This window comes from Paramisgurnus dabryanus, chromosome 9, assembly GCF_030506205.2.
Source record: "Paramisgurnus dabryanus chromosome 9, PD_genome_1.1, whole genome shotgun sequence".
Classification (NCBI taxonomy): Eukaryota; Metazoa; Chordata; class Actinopteri; order Cypriniformes; family Cobitidae; genus Paramisgurnus; species Paramisgurnus dabryanus.
This window is the reverse complement of record NC_133345.1, coordinates 42,225,915-42,251,814: the sequence shown is the minus strand read 5'-3', so window position 1 is coordinate 42,251,814 and position 25,900 is coordinate 42,225,915. Positions and strand designations below refer to the sequence as shown.

General features: G+C 36.2%; 8 non-coding genes across 8 annotated transcripts; all 8 read right to left on the bottom strand.

The window, feature by feature from the left end:
- Positions 1 to 557: 557 nt before the first annotated feature.
- Positions 558 to 722, bottom strand: LOC135764716 (U1 spliceosomal RNA). The gene has a single exon (XR_010540233.1). It is a non-coding gene; the product is annotated as a U1 spliceosomal RNA (small nuclear RNA).
- A 785-nt stretch (positions 723 to 1,507) lies between these two features.
- LOC135764647 (U2 spliceosomal RNA) lies at positions 1,508 to 1,698 on the bottom strand. Its single transcript, XR_010540172.1, has one exon. It is a non-coding gene; the product is annotated as a U2 spliceosomal RNA (small nuclear RNA).
- Positions 1,699 to 7,363: 5,665 nt separating this feature from the next.
- LOC135764717 (U1 spliceosomal RNA) lies at positions 7,364 to 7,528 on the bottom strand. Its single transcript, XR_010540234.1, has one exon. It is a non-coding gene; the product is annotated as a U1 spliceosomal RNA (small nuclear RNA).
- A 785-nt stretch (positions 7,529 to 8,313) lies between these two features.
- Positions 8,314 to 8,504, bottom strand: LOC135764648 (U2 spliceosomal RNA). Its single transcript, XR_010540173.1, has one exon. It is a non-coding gene; the product is annotated as a U2 spliceosomal RNA (small nuclear RNA).
- A 5,784-nt stretch (positions 8,505 to 14,288) lies between these two features.
- Positions 14,289 to 14,453, bottom strand: LOC135764712 (U1 spliceosomal RNA). The gene has a single exon (XR_010540230.1). It is a non-coding gene; the product is annotated as a U1 spliceosomal RNA (small nuclear RNA).
- A 783-nt stretch (positions 14,454 to 15,236) lies between these two features.
- LOC135764644 (U2 spliceosomal RNA) lies at positions 15,237 to 15,427 on the bottom strand. Its single transcript, XR_010540169.1, has one exon. It is a non-coding gene; the product is annotated as a U2 spliceosomal RNA (small nuclear RNA).
- Positions 15,428 to 21,100: 5,673 nt separating this feature from the next.
- Positions 21,101 to 21,265, bottom strand: LOC135764714 (U1 spliceosomal RNA). Its single transcript, XR_010540231.1, has one exon. It is a non-coding gene; the product is annotated as a U1 spliceosomal RNA (small nuclear RNA).
- A 783-nt stretch (positions 21,266 to 22,048) lies between these two features.
- LOC135764645 (U2 spliceosomal RNA) lies at positions 22,049 to 22,239 on the bottom strand. Its single transcript, XR_010540170.1, has one exon. It is a non-coding gene; the product is annotated as a U2 spliceosomal RNA (small nuclear RNA).
- Between the last annotated feature and the right edge of the window lie 3,661 nt (positions 22,240 to 25,900).

Here is a 25,900-nt window from a genome sequence, read left to right as displayed (position 1 = left end):
AAACAAGCAAATAAATCTGCCAAAGGGGTAAGAAACAAATCTAGATATAAACACTTAATTCAAGAAAAATTGTCGTAGCCCATTGGCAGATTTGTTGGCTTGTTTAATGTACATGCATGTACAATATTTCAATTTGTCTTGTATTTATTAGCATTTTGTATTGCCCAACGCTGTCTAGGTTGTTTAACTGTTGTCATTTTCTTATAAAAGCCTTTATAATTTATTAGTTTGGATGATTGCCATTCCCGAGAACCTCTTATATTGGAAGTAAAAGAATCATCTAAGCATTATTTTGTGCTCTTAGACATGTAGCCGTTTGATTGTGGTTCTATTTAATGGCTAGTCTATTCGTTTGGAATGGTCAAACGGCTATTAGATTTTCACTGACAGCCCAAATTAAGCCTTGTTTTAGCCTAGACACTTATTCGCTGTCTATTAAAAGTTATGTAGTCGTTGAATAGCCGCTTTTTTGATGACTAATGTATTCTTGGGCCGTGGTTAGACGTCTCTTGGATTTTACGTAAAACGACAAGCGAATCTATTTTTAACACAAAGGTCAGGGGAGAGCGCGAACGCAGTCCCCCACTATCAGAAATTTTGCAGTCGAGATTCCCACATTTGGGGAATTCGCAAAGGGTCAGCCCAACCGGAGTGCAATGGCTGAGCCTCGCCCTGGGTGAACCACCTTCATGATCATGGTGTCTCCCCTGCCAGGTAAGTATGAGCGACACCCTTTGAGGCCAGACGGCCGCATCTTCCTGTGACCGATCACATCGACGGCGCCCCCGGAGGCCGTCCGACTAACATTTCATTTACTGTGTGTGACCAGGTGGAAAGCGCACGAAGCCACGTCTGAGACCAAACATTCTTCGAGATCTACCCTGTTTTTATTCCGTTTCCAGCCCGGTTGAACCGTGTAGAGTGAAATATGTGAAACAATTTAAATCAAATGGATTTAAATTGCGCATTCAAATATATGGTTTCGTTATTACAAAGTAACTTTACGTGGAATAGAAACAAAAAAAAATGTACAGAGCAATCAAGAAACAACGAAAGCATAGCAATTTTAGAACGTGGATAAATAAAAACACAGGGCTCAATGACTTACCCGTTGTCGTTGTGAGTTAAACAAGTACAGCTATGCTTCCAGGTCTGTCGACGTTGCTGTGGTTTTTCGACAGCTGTAGTATGAAGGGTAGTGAAAAAAGTTTTCAGGTGTTTTTAACATTCCAATCGGTCTCGTTCGCTTTTGTTGCGCCTTCAGCTGTGTCGAGGATGTTTAATTCGTCCTCGTATCACCTCCGCAAACTTGTAAAGAAATTAATTAAATACATTACAAAAACATTTCTTTATCAGCGTGTTCATTTCCACGCAAGCTTTTCGTTAAACCAATAAAGCCAACGAAATCACAGCAATTTTAAAACACACGGATTAGAAAAAACACCGTCATTCACGCACAAAAGAAGCAAATTCTTTTTTTTATACTTGACTTATTTATCCCCGAGATGGGGAGCGCACCATTCATGGAAACACTGCAATACCATGTTGATGCATGGAGTGGAAGGAGCAAGCTCCGCTTCCATTTCCGAAGGTCAAAAATCCATTTAACATATAGTCCCCGGATAGGAGACGTATCAGACATTAAACTGATAAGAACAGATACTACACTTGATCTTAGCCAAAAGGCCGAGAAGCGATACCGGAATAGACGCAGCCAAAGGGGGAGCCGGCGAAGGCGCTGGCTTTTGGGGTGGAGGCTAGCGGGCATTTAACTCTATACGTTCTCATTGTATAACCCAGAGGTAGAACGTTGAGCTAGCAAATCAGAAGTTCATGTTTTAATGCAGGATCTGATCCACGCTCATGAGAGAGAGAGAGAGAGATAGAGAGAATTTAGAATTTTCAAAAAACCTTTATTACAAATTAAAACATTTTCATAACCTCAAATCAGAAAAAACAAAGAAAAAAATATATATAGTAACGGAAATAACAAAAAAATAAGCCAACATAGGAGCAAAGAACAAATCATCTTCAATAACCAGACACAGAGCTCCTCCATAATACCAAATCAATTCAAAAGAAAGAAGATCATTCATTGCTTTAAAGTATCTAAAACCAATAAGGATTCTAGATTTAACTTATTTTAAAAACTGCTAATGTATCATGGCTTCCGGGTCTGTCAACGTTGCTGTGGTTTTTCGACAGCTGTAATATGAAGGGTAGAGTGAAAAAAAATATTTAAGTGTTTTGAACATCCCAATTTGTTCGTTTACTTAGTATTTTCTTAATGTTTTCGAGTTAAAAAATAATTCTTAAATCGAGATACATTTACTTAATAAGCAAAGTGGCTTAGAATTTAAGTCTTGTTTACTGAAATAAATTCTAAAATGTAATAGGTTAAGGCTTAAAACAAGTAAAAATATCTGCCAGTGGGGTAAGAAAAATAAACCTAAATTGAGTTTATTATTGAATTAAGTTGAAACTAGAATTAAGTTTATTTTTCTTACCCCGCTGGCAGATATTTTTTATTTGTTTTAAATATAAACCTGTTGATTTTTATAATTTATTTCAATTATTTTACAAAGTATGCGATCTGATTTTTTTAATCGCGGTGTTTCTTTTATTCCTCGTTTCTTTTCCGTGCATTTGCTTTATTTATTTATTTTTGCTTGTTGCATTTAAATGCACATTTGATTTGTTGCCACATTATTATGTGTTAATGTATTTTTTAACATGTTTATCAACAAAAAGTGCGTTATTATAATTAATTATATAGCTGTGAAATATATACAAGAATTCCCAGCAAAAACAAAACGTTTTTATAACAATTTTCTATTACAATACATAATATCTTAAGCCACTTTGCTTACCAAGTAAATGTATCTCCATTTAAGCATTGTCAGATATTCACTAGAAAACAAGACAAAAACAGTAAGTAAGATATTAATTTACTTTTTTCTTTCAAACATAAATTTACAGACGGCTGGAAATTTTTAATAAAATAACTAGACATACCTATTCGGGTCTGCTCCCGTTTGCTGTGATGACGGGGGACTTAGTCCAAAGCACATTTTGAGGAATACTTACACATTTTACTTCTTATTTCTTTGAAATTAATTATGCATACACTATGGATTAAAAATGTCCCGACTGCGAACCTGATAAAACCCAGGTAAAAAGCAAATACAAATAAACCATTTTGATTTAGCAAAAGTTTACAAATAAATGCACTCCTTGCACACAACAAGCACGTCTAGTTACCATTCATATTTTGCGTGATTTAAGTTTCGTCGCATACATTTTGGAAGGCACACGATAAAAACAAAATAAGGCTTTTAATGTATGCCGACCTCATTCTCCGTTGAGGGCTTATCAATCATAATAAACGCTGTTAACTCTTCTCATTGAATGGTCTAAATCCAATGCTGGTAAAGAAATCAAATGTGCATTTAAACGCAACAAGCAAGCCGTAAAGCAATGGATGCAGGCAAACAAACGAGGAATAGCACATACACCACGATTAGATCATCGGGTCGCATACTTTGGAATTAATAAGAAATAATTATTCAGTCTAAAGAAATAAGAAGTAAAATGTCTAAGTATTTCTCCAAATGTGCACACTCATTACAATAAACGGGAGCAGACACGAATAGTTATGTATGTCTCGTTATTTTATTTAAAATTGATAAGCTGTCTAACATATGATATATTTTGATAATACGAAATGCTAAAAAAATAATATAACACCAATCGACAATATCTGTTATTGTTATTTTTACAAGTAAATTCATGTGTAGGAGAAAACAAAGCAGCTGTCAGTCCATACTATATTGAGTGGCCATCGTAGTGGTGCAACCTGAACGATGTTTTCCCTACTTCCGGTCAAAGCCGCCATTTTGTGAAATAGGCATATAGGTGACGCTGGAGCACGCGGCCATTGTCTCTGTTCAACAAAACAAGTGTATATATACACGTACGCATATTTTTCCTCAATCAATCACCGAATACAAGGTGCAATTCGATGCCAACTGACCCTTCTCTCTGGTTTCATGTTTGTAAGGAAAATTAAGGGGGAAATTACGATAGCATTTCAGCCAAACATTCATTCGTGCCACGCTGCTTTTCTTTGAACGAAAAAAAACCCTCTGCTCCCCCTACACAATTTCTTCTCCTGTTATTTTATGCTTAAAACAAGCAAATAAATCTGACTACAGGGTAAGAAAAAATTCGTGAACTTTTCCCATAAACACTTAATTCAAGAAAAATTGTCCCACCCCACTGGCCATTTTTTATCCACAATACACATTCGATGTCTGCAGGCACCATTGTCTTTGTTCAACGCAAACAATTCTGTTGCGTTTTTCTTTGAACGAAGTGCTCCGCCTAGATAATTTGACCCATATTCACATGGGTTTGTTTCTCGTTTTTTTTCTTTGAGAACAATCTATATAGCGCCTTCCACAATCGTTTTGGTGTTAGCTTTACGTAAAATAGAAACACAGAAAAGTACTGAGCGATGGAGAGACCACGAACGCGGAACGTATTATGGACCACGGACTGGCAAACAAACTGGCAACCACGCACTAAAGAAGCAAACTCTGATTTTAAACTCACCTTATTTGTCCCCGGAAAGCGCCAGAGTCGATGCACGGAGTGGACGGAACAAGCCTCGCTTCCATAGCCGAAGGTCAAAAATCCATTTAAACGTGTAGTCCCCGGTGTCCACTCGATCTTACCCAAAAAGCCGAGAAGCAATACCGCAATGGCATCCGGAGAAGGCGCTGGCTGTCGGGATGGAGGTTAGCGGGTCAGAGGTCCGGCACTGAAGGTCTGCGTTCATTATTCACCGTGTGCATTTCACTCTATATCCACTTTCTAATGTATAGCACTTGATAAGGATTAACAGTTTAAAAACAGAAATGCAAGACATCAGAAAATACATTTATTTTTTACTTTCATAACATGAGAGGTGTCATACAATAACAAATATGAGCTTTAAAATCACATTCCTAAGTTAAAAATATACATAAAAATAGATATATGGATCATTACACAAATCACTACTCAAAGGACCTATGTTAAATAACTGCTTCAATATTAATTAACAATAACATTTGGCCAAGGCAGTCCTTGTAAATAGACATATAAATAGACAAATAAAATCATGACATATATGCCGTAGAGCCTGAGATAGAGAAAAATAATAAGGAATTCTGCTTTTACTACCATCTCAGAAATATTGCCAGAATTAGAGGTTTTGTCTCAAGACAGGACTTAGAGAAACTTGTTCATGCTTTCATCACCAGCAGGGCCGATTATTGCAATGGTCAATGGATTTAAAAAGTACTGTTTCTTGTTTAAAAACCACTTCATGGCTACAATACATGACAGATATGCTAATCGAATATGAAACCGATTACTCGGATCAATAGGATCAGGTCATTTAGAAAAAACAAGGGTTCACTCAAAACAAGGTGCCTCAGCATTCAGTTATTATCAGCTTTCAGAAGAGATCAGATGTGCTTCAACAGTAGACACTTTTAAATCTAGATTAAAAACACATCAGTTTAACTTTGCATTTACTGAATGATTTAAAACAGTACGAATAAAACAGTACAAAAGAATAAAACAGTATGAACCTTACCTGTTATAAAGGGAATGAAGCTTACGGTATGGTGCTTACCTGCAGAAATAAATAAAGTACAATAAGAACACACAGAACTTCAATTTTCAAAATTATTTTAACATTAAATGATGATTATTTTACTGGTTTACCTGTTTGTGATTACCACAGGATCCCGTCACCTGGCTGCGGTCTTCATTTGGTGAACGGTTCTTCACTCATAATTGACCTATACAAGAAATAGAGAAGAATAATAAGCAATTCTGCTTTTACATGTAGATGTGTGCCCCAAGAACACAGACACACCGGCTCCAAAAAGTTTAAACAGTACACATTTCTGTTATTTTAATGTGGCAAATGTGTCAGCTTTAAAAGAAGCATACATTACCTTTTAAAGAGGAAATACCTTTTGCATGAAATACCTTTACTCCCAGCATAAGCAAGCAATTTTCAAAATGCTTTTAAAAGTAAATAGTGATTATTTTACTTGTTTACCTGTTTGTGATTACCATGGAATCCTGTCACCATCATTTTTAAGCTTGTAAAGCAAATAATGAAATATTGACTTAGTAGGAAAAAATATTTTGGAAGTATCGTGATAAATGATGAAGAAAATATTTTGCAAAGTGATGGTTAGCACACGGTTGATGGTACCTATTAAATTCCATCATATTTTTTTATTCCTACTATGGAAGTCAATGGTGACTATCTGCTGTGGGTTTACCATCATTCCTCAAAATACCTTCTTTTGTGTTACTCAGAAAAAAACTAATCCTCGTGTTGTTGTAAGCCTGTATGCATGAGTAAATGATGACAGAATTATCATCATAAATTGAAATATCCCTTTAAACTGTATTTCCCCCCTTAAACCTAAACTTATTTTCCTACAGCAAGTCATTTAGGTAATCAAGAAAATACTTTACCCGTTGTCTTTGTGAGTTAAACAAATACAGCTACGCTTCCAGGTCTGTCGACGTTGCTGTGGTTTTTCGACAGCTGTAGTATGAAGGGTAGCGAATGAATGAATACATTGCAAAAAATCATTTCTTACTTGTTATTTCGAACTGTTTTAACTATACAAATATCTAGAAAGTCTTAAAATAAGATGCATTTTTTGATGAGCAAAATGCCCTAAGAAAATAAACCTAGCCTTTAGGGAGAAAAAACTCAGAATTTGGGCTTAAAACAAGCAAATAAATCTGCCAAAGGGGTAAGAAACAAATCTAGATATAAACACTTAATTCAAGAAAAATTGTCGTAGCCCATTGGCAGATTTGTTGGCTTGTTTAATGTACATGCATGTACAATATTTCAATTTGTCTTGTATTTATTAGCATTTTGTATTGCCCAACGCTGTCTAGGTTGTTTAACTGTTGTCATTTTCTTATAAAAGCCTTTATAATTTATTAGTTTGGATGATTGCCATTCCCGAGAACCTCTTATATTGGAAGTAAAAGAATCATCTAAGCATTATTTTGTGCTCTTAGACATGTAGCCGTTTGATTGTGGTTCTATTTAATGGCTAGTCTATTCGTTTGGAATGGTCAAACGGCTATTAGATTTTGACTGACAGCCCAAATTAAGCCTTGTTTTAGCCTAGACACTTATTCGCTGTCTATTAAAAGTTATGTAGTCGTTGAATAGCCGCTTTTTTGATGACTAATGTATTCTTGGGCCGTGGTTAGACGTCTCTTGGATTTTACGTAAAACGACAAGCGAATCTATTTTTAACACAAAGGTCAGGGGAGAGCGCGAACGCAGTCCCCCACTATCAGAAATTTTGCAGTCGAGATTCCCACATTTGGGGAATTCGCAAAGGGTCAGCCCAACCGGAGTGCAATGGCTGAGCCTCGCCCTGGGTGAACCACCTTCATGATCATGGTGTCTCCCCTGCCAGGTAAGTATGAGCGACACCCTTTGAGGCCAGACGGCCGCATCTTCCTGTGACCGATCACATCGACGGCGCCCCCGGAGGCCGTCCGACTAACATTTCATTTACTGTGTGTGACCAGGTGGAAAGCGCACGAAGCCACGTCTGAGACCAAACATTCTTCGAGATCTACCCTGTTTTTATTCCGTTTCCAGCCCGGTTGAACCGTGTAGAGTGAAATATGTGAAACAATTTAAATCAAATGGATTTAAATTGCGCATTCAAATATATGGTTTCGTTATTACAAAGTAACTTTACGTGGAATAGAAACAAAAAAAAATGTACAGAGCAATCAAGAAACAACGAAAGCATAGCAATTTTAGAACGTGGATAAATAAAAACACAGGGCTCAATGACTTACCCGTTGTCGTTGTGAGTTAAACAAGTACAGCTATGCTTCCAGGTCTGTCGACGTTGCTGTGGTTTTTCGACAGCTGTAGTATGAAGGGTAGTGAAAAAAGTTTTCAGGTGTTTTTAACATTCCAATCGGTCTCGTTCGCTTTTGTTGCGCCTTCAGCTGTGTCGAGGATGTTTAATTCGTCCTCGTATCACCTCCGCAAACTTGTAAAGAAATTAATTAAATACATTACAAAAACATTTCTTTATCAGCGTGTTCATTTCCACGCAAGCTTTTCGTTAAACCAATAAAGCCAACGAAATCACAGCAATTTTAAAACACACGGATTAGAAAAAACACCGTCATTCACGCACAAAAGAAGCAAATTCTTTTTTTTATACTTGACTTATTTATCCCCGAGATGGGGAGCGCACCATTCATGGAAACACTGCAATACCATGTTGATGCATGGAGTGGAAGGAGCAAGCTCCGCTTCCATTTCCGAAGGTCAAAAATCCATTTAACATATAGTCCCCGGATAGGAGACGTATCAGACATTAAACTGATAAGAACAGATACTACACTTGATCTTAGCCAAAAGGCCGAGAAGCGATCCCGGAATAGACGCAGCCAAAGGGGGAGCCGGCGAAGGCGCTGGCTTTTGGGGTGGAGGCTAGCGGGCATTTAACTCTATACGTTCTCATTGTATAACCCAGAGGTAGAACGTTGAGCTAGCAAATCAGAAGTTCATGTTTTAATGCAGGATCTGATCCACGCTCATGAGAGAGAGAGAGAGAGAGAGAGAGATAGAGAGAATTTAGAATTTTCAAAAAACCTTTATTACAAATTAAAACATTTTCATAACCTCAAATCAGAAAAAACAAAGAAAAAAATATATATAGTAACGGAAATAACAAAAAAATAAGCCAACATAGGAGCAAAGAACAAATCATCTTCAATAACCAGACACAGAGCTCCTCCATAATACCAAATCAATTCAAAAGAAAGAAGATCATTCATTGCTTTAAAGTATCTAAAACCAATAAGGATTCTAGATTTAACTTATTTTAAAAACTGCTAATGTATCATGGCTTCCGGGTCTGTCAACGTTGCTGTGGTTTTTCGACAGCTGTAATATGAAGGGTAGAGTGAAAAAAAATATTTAAGTGTTTTGAACATCCCAATTTGTTCGTTTACTTAGTATTTTCTTAATGTTTTCGAGTTAAAAAATAATTCTTAAATCGAGATACATTTACTTAATAAGCAAAGTGGCTTAGAATTTAAGTCTTGTTTACTGAAATAAATTCTAAAATGTAATAGGTTAAGGCTTAAAACAAGTAAAAATATCTGCCAGTGGGGTAAGAAAAATAAACCTAAATTGAGTTTATTATTGAATTAAGTTGAAACTAGAATTAAGTTTATTTTTCTTACCCCGCTGGCAGATATTTTTTATTTGTTTTAAATATAAACCTGTTGATTTTTATAATTTATTTCAATTATTTTACAAAGTATGCGATCTGATTTTTTTAATCGCGGTGTTTCTTTTATTCCTCGTTTCTTTTCCGTGCATTTGCTTTATTTATTTATTTTTGCTTGTTGCATTTAAATGCACATTTGATTTGTTGCCACATTATTATGTGTTAATGTATTTTTTAACATGTTTATCAACAAAAAGTGCGTTATTATAATTAATTATATAGCTGTGAAATATATACAAGAATTCCCAGCAAAAACAAAACGTTTTTATAACAATTTTCTATTACAATACATAATATCTTAAGCCACTTTGCTTACCAAGTAAATGTATCTCCATTTAAGCATTGTCAGATATTCACTAGAAAACAAGACAAAAACAGTAAGTAAGATATTAATTTACTTTTTTCTTTCAAACATAAATTTACAGACGGCTGGAAATTTTTAATAAAATAACTAGCCATACCTATTCGGGTCTGCTCCCGTTTGCTGTGATGACGGGGGACTTAGTCCAAAGCACATTTTGAGGAATACTTACACATTTTACTTCTTATTTCTTTGAAATTAATTATGCATACACTATGGATTAAAAATGTCCCGACTGCGAACCTGATAAAACCCAGGTAAAAAGCAAATACAAATAAACCATTTTGATTTAGCAAAAGTTTACAAATAAATGCACTCCTTGCACACAACAAGCACGTCTAGTTACCATTCATATTTTGCGTGATTTAAGTTTCGTCGCATACATTTTGGAAGGCACACGATAAAAACAAAATAAGGCTTTTAATGTATGCCGACCTCATTCTCCGTTGAGGGCTTATCAATCATAATAAACGCTGTTAACTCTTCTCATTGAATGGTCTAAATCCAATGCTGGTAAAGAAATCAAATGTGCATTTAAACGCAACAAGCAAGCCGTAAAGCAATGGATGCAGGCAAACAAACGAGGAATAGCACATACACCACGATTAGATCATCGGGTCGCATACTTTGGAATTAATAAGAAATAATTATTCAGTCTAAAGAAATAAGAAGTAAAATGTCTAAGTATTTCTCCAAATGTGCACACTCATTACAATAAACGGGAGCAGACACGAATAGTTATGTATGTCTCGTTATTTTATTTAAAATTGATAAGCTGTCTAACATATGATATATTTTGATAATACGAAATGCTAAAAAAATAATATAACACCAATCGACAATATCTGTTATTGTTATTTTTACAAGTAAATTCATGTGTAGGAGAAAACAAAGCAGCTGTCAGTCCATACTATATTGAGTGGCCATCGTAGTGGTGCAACCTGAACGATGTTTTCCCTACTTCCGGTCAAAGCCGCCATTTTGTGAAATAGGCATATAGGTGACGCTGGAGCACGCGGCCATTGTCTCTGTTCAACAAAACAAGTATATATATACACATACGCATATTTTTCCTCAATCAATCACCGAATACAAGGTGCAATTCGATGCCAACTGACCCTTCTCTCTGGTTTCATGTTTGTAAGGAAAATTAAGGGGGAAATTACGATAGCATTTCAGCCAAACATTCATTCGTGCCACGCTGCTTTTCTTTGAACGAAAAAAAACCCTCTGCTCCCCCTACACAATTTCTTCTCCTGTTATTTTATGCTTAAAACAAGCAAATAAATCTGACTACAGGGTAAGAAAAAATTCGTGAACTTTTCCCATAAACACTTAATTCAAGAAAAATTGTCCCACCCCACTGGCCATTTTTTATCCACAATACACATTCGATGTCTGCAGGCACCATTGTCTTTGTTCAACGCAAACAATTCTGTTGCGTTTTTCTTTGAACGAAGTGCTCCGCCTAGATAATTTGACCCATATTCACATGGGTTTGTTTCTCGTTTTTTTTCTTTGAGAACAATCTATATAGCGCCTTCCACAATCGTTTTGGTGTTAGCTTTACGTAAAATAGAAACACAGAAAAGTACTGAGCGATGGAGAGACCACGAACGCGGAACGTATTATGGACCACGGACTGGCAAACAAACTGGCAACCACGCACTAAAGAAGCAAACTCTGATTTTAAACTCACCTTATTTGTCCCCGGAAAGCGCCAGAGTCGATGCACGGAGTGGACGGAACAAGCCTCGCTTCCATAGCCGAAGGTCAAAAATCCATTTAAACGTGTAGTCCCCGGTGTCCACTCGATCTTACCCAAAAAGCCGAGAAGCGATACCGCAATCCCTGATAGCAATAGGCTCCGGGGCGGATCCGCAACGGATCCAGACCGGAGCTGTCGGCTTCGGAGCAGATCCGTTGCAGATCCGTTCCGGAGCTTATTGCTATCAGGGATGGCATCCGGAGAAGGCGCTGGCTGTCGGGATGGAGGTTAGCGGGTCAGAGGTCCGGCACTGAAGGTCTGCGTTCATTATTCACCGTGTGCATTTCACTCTATATCCACTTTCTAATGTATAGCACTTGATAAGGATTAACAGTTTAAAAACAGAAATGCAAGACATCAGAAAATACATTTATTTTTTACTTTCATAACATGAGAGGTGTCATACAATAACAAATATGAGCTTTAAAATCACATTCCTAAGTTAAAAATATACATAAAAATAGATATATGGATCATTACACAAATCACTACTCAAAGGACCTATGTTAAATAACTGCTTCAATATTAATTAACAATAACATTTGGCCAAGGCAGTCCTTGTAAATAGACATATAAATAGACAAATAAAATCATGACATATATGCCGTAGAGCCTGAGATAGAGAAAAATAATAAGGAATTCTGCTTTTACTACCATCTCAGAAATATTGCCAGAATTAGAGGTTTTGTCTCAAGACAGGACTTAGAGAAACTTGTTCATGCTTTCATCACCAGCAGGGCCGATTATTGCAATGGTCAATGGATTTAAAAAGTACTGTTTCTTGTTTAAAAACCACTTCATGGCTACAATACATGACAGATATGCTAATCGAATATGAAACCGATTACTCGGATCAATAGGATCAGGTCATTTAGAAAAAACAAGGGTTCACTCAAAACAAGGTGCCTCAGCATTCAGTTATTATCAGCTTTCAGAAGAGATCAGATGTGCTTCAACAGTAGACACTTTTAAATCTAGATTAAAAACACATCAGTTTAACTTTGCATTTACTGAATGATTTAAAACAGTACGAATAAAACAGTACAAAAGAATAAAACAGTATGAACCTTACCTGTTATAAAGGGAATGAAGCTTACGGTATGGTGCTTACCTGCAGAAATAAATAAAGTACAATAAGAACACACAGAACTTCAATTTTCAAAATTATTTTAACATTAAATGATGATTATTTTACTGGTTTACCTGTTTGTGATTACCACAGGATCCCGTCACCTGGCTGCGGTCTTCATTTGGTGAACGGTTCTTCACTCATAATTGACCTATACAAGAAATAGAGAAGAATAATAAGCAATTCTGCTTTTACATGTAGATGTGTGCCCCAAGAACACAGACACACCGGCTCCAAAAAGTTTAAACAGTACACATTTCTGTTATTTTAATGTGGCAAATGTGTCAGCTTTAAAAGAAGCATACATTACCTTTTAAAGAGGAAATACCTTTTGCATGAAATACCTTTACTCCCAGCATAAGCAAGCAATTTTCAAAATGCTTTTAAAAGTAAATAGTGATTATTTTACTTGTTTACCTGTTTGTGATTACCATGGAATCCTGTCACCATCATTTTTAAGCTTGTAAAGCAAATAATGAAATATTGACTTAGTAGGAAAAAATATTTTGGAAGTATCGTGATAAATGATGAAGAAAATATTTTGCAAAGTGATGGTTAGCACACGGTTGATGGTACCTATTAAATTCCATCATATTTTTTTATTCCTACTATGGAAGTCAATGGTGACTATCTGCTGTGGGTTTACCATCATTCCTCAAAATACCTTCTTTTGTGTTACTCAGAAAAAAACTAATCCTCGTGTTGTTGTAAGCCTGTATGCATGAGTAAATGATGACAGAATTATCATCATAAATTGAAATATCCCTTTAAACTGTATTTCCCCCCTTAAACCTAAACTTATTTTCCTACAGCAAGTCATTTAGGTAATCAAGAAAATACTTTACCCGTTGTCTTTGTGAGTTAAACAAATACAGCTACGCTTCCAGGTCTGTCGACGTTGCTGTGGTTTTTCGACAGCTGTAGTATGAAGGGTAGCGAATGAATGAATACATTGCAAAAAATCATTTCTTACTTGTTATTTCGAACTGTTTTAACTATACAAATATCTAGAAAGTCTTAAAATAAGATGCATTTTTTGATGAGCAAAATGCCCTAAGAAAATAAACCTAGCCTTTAGGGAGAAAAAACTCAGAATTTGGGCTTAAAACAAGCAAATAAATCTGCCAAAGGGGTAAGAAACAAATCTAGATATAAACACTTAATTCAAGAAAAATTGTCGTAGCCCATTGGCAGATTTGTTGGCTTGTTTAATGTACATGCATGTACAATATTTCAATTTGTCTTGTATTTATTAGCATTTTGTATTGCCCAACGCTGTCTAGGTTGTTTAACTGTTGTCATTTTCTTATAAAAGCCTTTATAATTTATTAGTTTGGATGATTGCCATTCCCGAGAACCTCTTATATTGGAAGTAAAAGAATCATCTAAGCATTATTTTGTGCTCTTAGACATGTAGCCGTTTGATTGTGGTTCTATTTAATGGCTAGTCTATTCGTTTGGAATGGTCAAACGGCTATTAGATTTTCACTGACAGCCCAAATTAAGCCTTGTTTTAGCCTAGACACTTATTCGCTGTCTATTAAAAGTTATGTAGTCGTTGAATAGCCGCTTTTTTGATGACTAATGTATTCTTGGGCCGTGGTTAGACGTCTCTTGGATTTTACGTAAAACGACAAGCGAATCTATTTTTAACACAAAGGTCAGGGGAGAGCGCGAACGCAGTCCCCCACTATCAGAAATTTTGCAGTCGAGATTCCCACATTTGGGGAATTCGCAAAGGGTCAGCCCAACCGGAGTGCAATGGCTGAGCCTCGCCCTGGGTGAACCACCTTCATGATCATGGTGTCTCCCCTGCCAGGTAAGTATGAGCGACACCCTTTGAGGCCAGACGGCCGCATCTTCCTGTGACCGATCACATCGACGGCGCCCCCGGAGGCCGTCCGACTAACATTTCATTTACTGTGTGTGACCAGGTGGAAAGCGCACGAAGCCACGTCTGAGACCAAACATTCTTCGAGATCTACCCTGTTTTTATTCCGTTTCCAGCCCGGTTGAACCGTGTAGAGTGAAATATGTGAAACAATTTAAATCAAATGGATTTAAATTGCGCATTCAAATATATGGTTTCGTTATTACAAAGTAACTTTACGTGGAATAGAAACAAAGAAATGTACAGAGCAATCAAGAAACAACGAAAGCATAGCAATTTTAGAACGTGGATAAATAAAAACACAGGGCTCAATGACTTACCCGTTGTCGTTGTGAGTTAAACAAGTACAGCTATGCTTCCAGGTCTGTCGACGTTGCTGTGGTTTTTCGACAGCTGTAGTATGAAGGGTAGTGAAAAAAGTTTTCAGGTGTTTTTAACATTCCAATCGGTCTCGTTCGCTTTTGTTGCGCCTTCAGCTGTGTCGAGGATGTTTAATTCGTCCTCGTATCACCTCCGCAAACTTGTAAAGAAATTAATTAAATACATTACAAAAACATTTCTTTATCAGCGTGTTCATTTCCACGCAAGCTTTTCGTTAAACCAATAAAGCCAACGAAATCACAGCAATTTTAAAACACACGGATTAGAAAAAACACCGTCATTCACGCACAAAAGAAGCAAATTCTTTTTTTTATACTTGACTTATTTATCCCCGAGATGGGGAGCGCACCATTCATGGAAACACTGCAATACCATGTTGATGCATGGAGTGGAAGGAGCAAGCTCCGCTTCCATTTCCGAAGGTCAAAAATCCATTTAACATATAGTCCCCGGATAGGAGACGTATCAGACATTAAACTGATAAGAACAGATACTACACTTGATCTTAGCCAAAAGGCCGAGAAGCGATACCGGAATAGACGCAGCCAAAGGGGGAGCCGGCGAAGGCGCTGGCTTTTGGGGTGGAGGCTAGCGGGCATTTAACTCTATACGTTCTCATTGTATAACCCAGAGGTAGAACGTTGAGCTAGCAAATCAGAAGTTCATGTTTTAATGCAGGATCTGATCCACGCTCATGAGAGAGAGAGAGAGAGAGAGAGAGAGATAGAGAGAATTTAGAATTTTCAAAAAACCTTTATTACAAATTAAAACATTTTCATAACCTCAAATCAGAAAAAACAAAGAAAAAAATATATATAGTAACGGAAATAACAAAAAAATAAGCCAACATAGGAGCAAAGAACAAATCATCTTCAATAACCAGACACAGAGCTCCTCCATAATACCAAATCAATTCAAAAGAAAGAAGATCATTCATTGCTTTAAAGTATCTAAAATCAATAAGGATTCTAGATTTAACTTATTTTAAAAACTGCTAATGTATCATGGCTTCCGGGTCTGTCAACGTTGCTGTGGTTTTTCGACAGCTGTAATATGAAGGGTAGAGTGAAAAAAAATATTTAAGTGTTTTGAACATCCCAATTTGTTCGTTTACTTAGTATTTTCTTAATGTTTTCGAGTTAAAAAATAATTCTTAAATCGAGATACATTTACTTAATAAGCAAAGTGGCTTAGAATTTAAGTCTTGTTTACTGAAATAAATTCTAAAATGTAATAGGTTAAGGCTTAAAACAAGTAAAAATATCTGCCAGTGGGGTAAGAAAAATAAACCTAAATTGAGTTTATTATTGAATTAAGTTGAAACTAGAATTAAGTTTATTTTTCTTACCCCGCTGGCAGATATTTTTTATTTGTTTTAAATATAAACCTGTTGATTTTTATAATTTATTTCAATTATTACAAAGTATGCGATCTGATTTTTTTAATCGCGGTGTTTCTTTTATTCCTCGTTTCTTTTCCGTGCATTTGCTTTATTTATTTATTTTTGCTTGTTGCATTTAAATGCACATTTGATTTGTTGCCACATTATTATGTGTTAATGTATTTTTTAACATGTTTATCAACAAAAAGTGCGTTATTATAATTAATTATATAGCTGTGAAATATATACAAGAATTCCCAGCAAAAACAAAACGTTTTTATAACAATTTTCTATTACAATACATAATATCTTAAGCCACTTTGCTTACCAAGTAAATGTATCTCCATTTAAGCATTGTCAGATATTCACTAGAAAACAAGACAAAAACAGTAAGTAAGATATTAATTTACTTTTTTCTTTCAAACATAAATTTACAGACGGCTGGAAATTTTTAATAAAATAACTAGCCATACCTATTCGGGTCTGCTCCCGTTTGCTGTGATGACGGGGGACTTAGTCCAAAGCACATTTTGAGGAATACTTACACATTTTACTTCTTATTTCTTTGAAATTAATTATGCATACACTATGGATTAAAAATGTCCCGACTGCGAACCTGATAAAACCCAGGTAAAAAGCAAATACAAATAAACCATTTTGATTTAGCAAAAGTTTACAAATAAATGCACTCCTTGCACACAACAAGCACGTCTAGTTACCATTCATATTTTGCGTGATTTAAGTTTCGTCGCATACATTTTGGAAGGCACACGATAAAAACAAAATAAGGCTTTTAATGTATGCCGACCTCATTCTCCGTTGAGGGCTTATCAATCATAATAAACGCTGTTAACTCTTCTCATTGAATGGTCTAAATCCAATGCTGGTAAAGAAATCAAATGTGCATTTAAACGCAACAAGCAAGCCGTAAAGCAATGGATGCAGGCAAACAAACGAGGAATAGCACATACACCACGATTAGATCATCGGGTCGCATACTTTGGAATTAATAAGAAATAATTATTCAGTCTAAAGAAATAAGAAGTAAAATGTCTAAGTATTTCTCCAAATGTGCACACTCATTACAATAAACGGGAGCAGACACGAATAGTTATGTATGTCTCGTTATTTTATTTAAAATTGATAAGCTGTCTAACATATGATATATTTTGATAATACGAAATGCTAAAAAAATAATATAACACCAATCGACAATATCTGTTATTGTTATTTTTACAAGTAAATTCATGTGTAGGAGAAAACAAAGCAGCTGTCAGTCCATACTATATTGAGTGGCCATCGTAGTGGTGCAACCTGAACGATGTTTTCCCTACTTCCGGTCAAAGCCGCCATTTTGTGAAATAGGCATATAGGTGACGCTGGAGCACGCGGCCATTGTCTCTGTTCAACAAAACAAGTGTATATATACACGTACGCATATTTTTCCTCAATCAATCACCGAATACAAGGTGCAATTCGATGCCAACTGACCCTTCTCTCTGGTTTCATGTTTGTAAGGAAAATTAAGGGGGAAATTACGATAGCATTTCAGCCAAACATTCATTCGTGCCACGCTGCTTTTCTTTGAACGAAAAAAAACCCTCTGCTCCCCCTACACAATTTCTTCTCCTGTTATTTTATGCTTAAAACAAGCAAATAAATCTGACTACAGGGTAAGAAAAAATTCGTGAACTTTTCCCATAAACACTTAATTCAAGAAAAATTGTCCCACCCCACTGGCCATTTTTTATCCACAATACACATTCGATGTCTGCAGGCACCATTGTCTTTGTTCAACGCAAACAATTCTGTTGCGTTTTTCTTTGAACGAAGTGCTCCGCCTAGATAATTTGACCCATATTCACATGGGTTTGTTTCTCGTTTTTTTTCTTTGAGAACAATCTATATAGCGCCTTCCACAATCGTTTTGGTGTTAGCTTTACGTAAAATAGAAACACAGAAAAGTACTGAGCGATGGAGAGACCACGAACGCGGAACGTATTATGGACCACGGACTGGCAAACAAACTGGCAACCACGCACTAAAGAAGCAAACTCTGATTTTAAACTCACCTTATTTGTCCCCGGAAAGCGCCAGAGTCGATGCACGGAGTGGACGGAACAAGCCTCGCTTCCATAGCCGAAGGTCAAAAATCCATTTAAACGTGTAGTCCCCGGTGTCCACTCGATCTTACCCAAAAAGCCGAGAAGCGATACCGCAATGGCATCCGGAGAAGGCGCTGGCTGTCGGGATGGAGGTTAGCGGGTCAGAGGTCCGGCACTGAAGGTCTGCGTTCATTATTCACCGTGTGCATTTCACTCTATATCCACTTTCTAATGTATAGCACTTGATAAGGATTAACAGTTTAAAAACAGAAATGCAAGACATCAGAAAATACATTTATTTTTTACTTTCATAACATGAGAGGTGTCATACAATAACAAATATGAGCTTTAAAATCACATTCCTAAGTTAAAAATATACATAAAAATAGATATATGGATCATTACACAAATCACTACTCAAAGGACCTATGTTAAATAACTGCTTCAATATTAATTAACAATAACATTTGGCCAAGGCAGTCCTTGTAAATAGACATATAAATAGACAAATAAAATCATGACATATATGCCGTAGAGCCTGAGATAGAGAAAAATAATAAGGAATTCTGCTTTTACTACCATCTCAGAAATATTGCCAGAATTAGAGGTTTTGTCTCAAGACAGGACTTAGAGAAACTTGTTCATGCTTTCATCACCAGCAGGGCCGATTATTGCAATGGTCAATGGATTTAAAAAGTACTGTTTCTTGTTTAAAAACCACTTCATGGCTACAATACATGACAGATATGCTAATCGAATATGAAACCGATTACTCGGATCAATAGGATCAGGTCATTTAGAAAAAACAAGGGTTCACTCAAAACAAGGTGCCTCAGCATTCAGTTATTATCAGCTTTCAGAAGAGATCAGATGTGCTTCAACAGTAGACACTTTTAAATCTAGATTAAAAACACATCAGTTTAACTTTGCATTTACTGAATGATTTAAAACAGTACGAATAAAACAGTACAAAAGAATAAAACAGTATGAACCTTACCTGTTATAAAGGGAATGAAGCTTACGGTATGGTGCTTACCTGCAGAAATAAATAAAGTACAATAAGAACACACAGAACTTCAATTTTCAAAATTATTTTAACATTAAATGATGATTATTTTACTGGTTTACCTGTTTGTGATTACCACAGGATCCCGTCACCTGGCTGCGGTCTTCATTTGGTGAACGGTTCTTCACTCATAATTGACCTATACAAGAAATAGAGAAGAATAATAAGCAATTCTGCTTTTACATGTAGATGTGTGCCCCAAGAACACAGACACACCGGCTCCAAAAAGTTTAAACAGTACACATTTCTGTTATTTTAATGTGGCAAATGTGTCAGCTTTAAAAGAAGCATACATTACCTTTTAAAGAGGAAATACCTTTTGCATGAAATACCTTTACTCCCAGCATAAGCAAGCAATTTTCAAAATGCTTTTAAAAGTAAATAGTGATTATTTTACTTGTTTACCTGTTTGTGATTACCATGGAATCCTGTCACCATCATTTTTAAGCTTGTAAAGCAAATAATGAAATATTGACTTAGTAGGAAAAAATATTTTGGAAGTATCGTGATAAATGATGAAGAAAATATTTTGCAAAGTGATGGTTAGCACACGGTTGATGGTACCTATTAAATTCCATCATATTTTTTTATTCCTACTATGGAAGTCAATGGTGACTATCTGCTGTGGGTTTACCATCATTCCTCAAAATACCTTCTTTTGTGTTACTCAGAAAAAAACTAATCCTCGTGTTGTTGTAAGCCTGTATGCATGAGTAAATGATGACAGAATTATCATCATAAATTGAAATATCCCTTTAAACTGTATTTCCCCCCTTAAACCTAAACTTATTTTCCTACAGCAAGTCATTTAGGTAATCAAGAAAATACTTTACCCGTTGTCTTTGTGAGTTAAACAAATACAGCTACGCTTCCAGGTCTGTCGACGTTGCTGTGGTTTTTCGACAGCTGTAGTATGAAGGGTAGCGAATGAATGAATACATTGCAAAAAATCATTTCTTACTTGTTATTTCGAACTGTTTTAACTATACAAATATCTAGAAAGTCTTAAAATAAGATGCATTTTTTGATGAGCAAAATGCCCTAAGAAAATAAACCTAGCCTTTAGGGAGAAAAAACTCAGAATTTGGGCTTAAAACAAGCAAATAAATCTGCCAAAGGGGTAAGAAACAAATCTAGATATAAACACTTAATTCAAGAAAAATTGTCGTAGCCCATTGGCAGATTTGTTGGCTTGTTTAATGTACATGCATGTACAATATTTCAATTTGTCTTGTATTTATTAGCATTTTGTATTGCCCAACGCTGTCTAGGTTGTTTAACTGTTGTCATTTTCTTATAAAAGCCTTTATAATTTATTAGTTTGGATGATTGCCATTCCCGAGAACCTCTTATATTGGAAGTAAAAGAATCATCTAAGCATTATTTTGTGCTCTTAGACATGTAGCCGTTTGATTGTGGTTCTATTTAATGGCTAGTCTATTCGTTTGGAATGGTCAAACGGCTATTAGATTTTCACTGACAGCCCAAATTAAGCCTTGTTTTAGCCTAGACACTTATTCGCTGTCTATTAAAAGTTATGTAGTCGTTGAATAGCCGCTTTTTTGATGACTAATGTATTCTTGGGCCGTGGTTAGACGTCTCTTGGATTTTACGTAAAACGACAAGCGAATCTATTTTTAACACAAAGGTCAGGGGAGAGCGCGAACGCAGTCCCCCACTATCAGAAATTTTGCAGTCGAGATTCCCACATTTGGGGAATTCGCAAAGGGTCAGCCCAACCGGAGTGCAATGGCTGAGCCTCGCCCTGGGTGAACCACCTTCATGATCATGGTGTCTCCCCTGCCAGGTAAGTATGAGCGACACCCTTTGAGGCCAGACGGCCGCATCTTCCTGTGACCGATCACATCGACGGCGCCCCCGGAGGCCGTCCGACTAACATTTCATTTACTGTGTGTGACCAGGTGGAAAGCGCACGAAGCCACGTCTGAGACCAAACATTCTTCGAGATCTACCCTGTTTTTATTCCGTTTCCAGCCCGGTTGAACCGTGTAGAGTGAAATATGTGAAACAATTTAAATCAAATGGATTTAAATTGCGCATTCAAATATATGGTTTCGTTATTACAAAGTAACTTTACGTGGAATAGAAACAAAGAAATGTACAGAGCAATCAAGAAACAACGAAAGCATAGCAATTTTAGAACGTGGATAAATAAAAACACAGGGCTCAATGACTTACCCGTTGTCGTTGTGAGTTAAACAAGTACAGCTATGCTTCCAGGTCTGTCGACGTTGCTGTGGTTTTTCGACAGCTGTAGTATGAAGGGTAGTGAAAAAAGTTTTCAGGTGTTTTTAACATTCCAATCGGTCTCGTTCGCTTTTGTTGCGCCTTCAGCTGTGTCGAGGATGTTTAATTCGTCCTCGTATCACCTCCGCAAACTTGTAAAGAAATTAATTAAATACATTACAAAAACATTTCTTTATCAGCGTGTTCATTTCCACGCAAGCTTTTCGTTAAACCAATAAAGCCAACGAAATCACAGCAATTTTAAAACACACGGATTAGAAAAAACACCGTCATTCACGCACAAAAGAAGCAAATTCTTTTTTTTATACTTGACTTATTTATCCCCGAGATGGGGAGCGCACCATTCATGGAAACACTGCAATACCATGTTGATGCATGGAGTGGAAGGAGCAAGCTCCGCTTCCATTTCCGAAGGTCAAAAATCCATTTAACATATAGTCCCCGGATAGGAGACGTATCAGACATTAAACTGATAAGAACAGATACTACACTTGATCTTAGCCAAAAGGCCGAGAAGCGATACCGGAATAGACGCAGCCAAAGGGGGAGCCGGCGAAGGCGCTGGCTTTTGGGGTGGAGGCTAGCGGGCATTTAACTCTATACGTTCTCATTGTATAACCCAGAGGTAGAACGTTGAGCTAGCAAATCAGAAGTTCATGTTTTAATGCAGGATCTGATCCACGCTCATGAGAGAGAGAGAGAGAGAGAGAGAGATAGAGAGAATTTAGAATTTTCAAAAAACCTTTATTACAAATTAAAACATTTTCATAACCTCAAATCAGAAAAAACAAAGAAAAAAATATATATAGTAACGGAAATAACAAAAAAATAAGCCAACATAGGAGCAAAGAACAAATCATCTTCAATAACCAGACACAGAGCTCCTCCATAATACCAAATCAATTCAAAAGAAAGAAGATCATTCATTGCTTTAAAGTATCTAAAACCAATAAGGATTCTAGATTTAACTTATTTTAAAAACTGCTAATGTATCATGGCTTCCGGGTCTGTCAACGTTGCTGTGGTTTTTCGACAGCTGTAATATGAAGGGTAGAGTGAAAAAAAATATTTAAGTGTTTTGAACATCCCAATTTGTTCGTTTACTTAGTATTTTCTTAATGTTTTCGAGTTAAAAAATAATTCTTAAATCGAGATACATTTACTTAATAAGCAAAGTGGCTTAGAATTTAAGTCTTGTTTACTGAAATAAATTCTAAAATGTAATAGGTTAAGGCTTAAAACAAGTAAAAATATCTGCCAGTGGGGTAAGAAAAATAAACCTAAATTGAGTTTATTATTGAATTAAGTTGAAACTAGAATTAAGTTTATTTTTCTTACCCCGCTGGCAGATATTTTTTATTTGTTTTAAATATAAACCTGTTGATTTTTATAATTTATTTCAATTATTTTACAAAGTATGCGATCTGATTTTTTTAATCGCGGTGTTTCTTTTATTCCTCGTTTCTTTTCCGTGCATTTGCTTTATTTATTTATTTTTGCTTGTTGCATTTAAATGCACATTTGATTTGTTGCCACATTATTATGTGTTAATGTATTTTTTAACATGTTTATCAACAAAAAGTGCGTTATTATAATTAATTATATAGCTGTGAAATATATACAAGAATTCCCAGCAAAAACAAAACGTTTTTATAACAATTTTCTATTACAATACATAATATCTTAAGCCACTTTGCTTACCAAGTAAATGTATCTCCATTTAAGCATTGTCAGATATTCACTAGAAAACAAGACAAAAACAGTAAGTAAGATATTAATTTACTTTTTTCTTTCAAACATAAATTTACAGACGGCTGGAAATTTTTAATAAAATAACTAGACATACCTATTCGGGTCTGCTCCCGTTTGCTGTGATGACGGGGGACTTAGTCCAAAGCACATTTTGAGGAATACTTACACATTTTACTTCTTATTTCTTTGAAATTAATTATGCATACACTATGGATTAAAAATGTCCCGACTGCGAACCTGATAAAACCCAGGTAAAAAGCAAATACAAATAAACCATTTTGATTTAGCAAAAGTTTACAAATAAATGCACTCCTTGCACACAACAAGCACGTCTAGTTACCATTCATATTTTGCGTGATTTAAGTTTCGTCGCATACATTTTGGAAGGCACACGATAAAAACAAAATAAGGCTTTTAATGTATGCCGACCTCATTCTCCGTTGAGGGCTTATCAATCATAATAAACGCTGTTAACTCTTCTCATTGAATGGTCTAAATCCAATGCTGGTAAAGAAATCAAATGTGCATTTAAACGCAACAAGCAAGCCGTAAAGCAATGGATGCAGGCAAACAAACGAGGAATAGCACATACACCACGATTAGATCATCGGGTCGCATACTTTGGAATTAATAAGAAATAATTATTCAGTCTAAAGAAATAAGAAGTAAAATGTCTAAGTATTTCTCCAAATGTGCACACTCATTACAATAAACGGGAGCAGACACGAATAGTTATGTATGTCTCGTTATTTTATTTAAAATTGATAAGCTGTCTAACATATGATATATTTTGATAATACGAAATGCTAAAAAAATAATATAACACCAATCGACAATATCTGTTATTGTTATTTTTACAAGTAAATTCATGTGTAGGAGAAAACAAAGCAGCTGTCAGTCCATACTATATTGAGTGGCCATCGTAGTGGTGCAACCTGAACGATGTTTTCCCTACTTCCGGTCAAAGCCGCCATTTTGTGAAATAGGCATATAGGTGACGCTGGAGCACGCGGCCATTGTCTCTGTTCAACAAAACAAGTATATATATACACATACGCATATTTTTCCTCAATCAATCACCGAATACAAGGTGCAATTCGATGCCAACTGACCCTTCTCTCTGGTTTCATGTTTGTAAGGAAAATTAAGGGGGAAATTACGATAGCATTTCAGCCAAACATTCATTCGTGCCACGCTGCTTTTCTTTGAACGAAAAAAAACCCTCTGCTCCCCCTACACAATTTCTTCTCCTGTTATTTTATGCTTAAAACAAGCAAATAAATCTGACTACAGGGTAAGAAAAAATTCGTGAACTTTTCCCATAAACACTTAATTCAAGAAAAATTGTCCCACCCCACTGGCCATTTTTTATCCACAATACACATTCGATGTCTGCAGGCACCATTGTCTTTGTTCAACGCAAACAATTCTGTTGCGTTTTTCTTTGAACGAAGTGCTCCGCCTAGATAATTTGACCCATATTCACATGGGTTTGTTTCTCGTTTTTTTTCTTTGAGAACAATCTATATAGCGCCTTCCACAATCGTTTTGGTGTTAGCTTTACGTAAAATAGAAACACAGAAAAGTACTGAGCGATGGAGAGACCACGAACGCGGAACGTATTATGGACCACGGACTGGCAAACAAACTGGCAACCACGCACTAAAGAAGCAAACTCTGATTTTAAACTCACCTTATTTGTCCCCGGAAAGCGCCAGAGTCGATGCACGGAGTGGACGGAACAAGCCTCGCTTCCATAGCCGAAGGTCAAAAATCCATTTAAACGTGTAGTCCCCGGTGTCCACTCGATCTTACCCAAAAAGCCGAGAAGCGATACCGCAATGGCATCCGGAGAAGGCGCTGGCTGTCGGGATGGAGGTTAGCGGGTCAGAGGTCCGGCACTGAAGGTCTGCGTTCATTATTCACCGTGTGCATTTCACTCTATATCCACTTTCTAATGTATAGCACTTGATAAGGATTAACAGTTTAAAAACAGAAATGCAAGACATCAGAAAATACATTTATTTTTTACTTTCATAACATGAGAGGTGTCATACAATAACAAATATGAGCTTTAAAATCACATTCCTAAGTTAAAAATATACATAAAAATAGATATATGGATCATTACACAAATCACTACTCAAAGGACCTATGTTAAATAACTGCTTCAATATTAATTAACAATAACATTTGGCCAAGGCAGTCCTTGTAAATAGACATATAAATAGACAAATAAAATCATGACATATATGCCGTAGAGCCTGAGATAGAGAAAAATAATAAGGAATTCTGCTTTTACTACCATCTCAGAAATATTGCCAGAATTAGAGGTTTTGTCTCAAGACAGGACTTAGAGAAACTTGTTCATGCTTTCATCACCAGCAGGGCCGATTATTGCAATGGTCAATGGATTTAAAAAGTACTGTT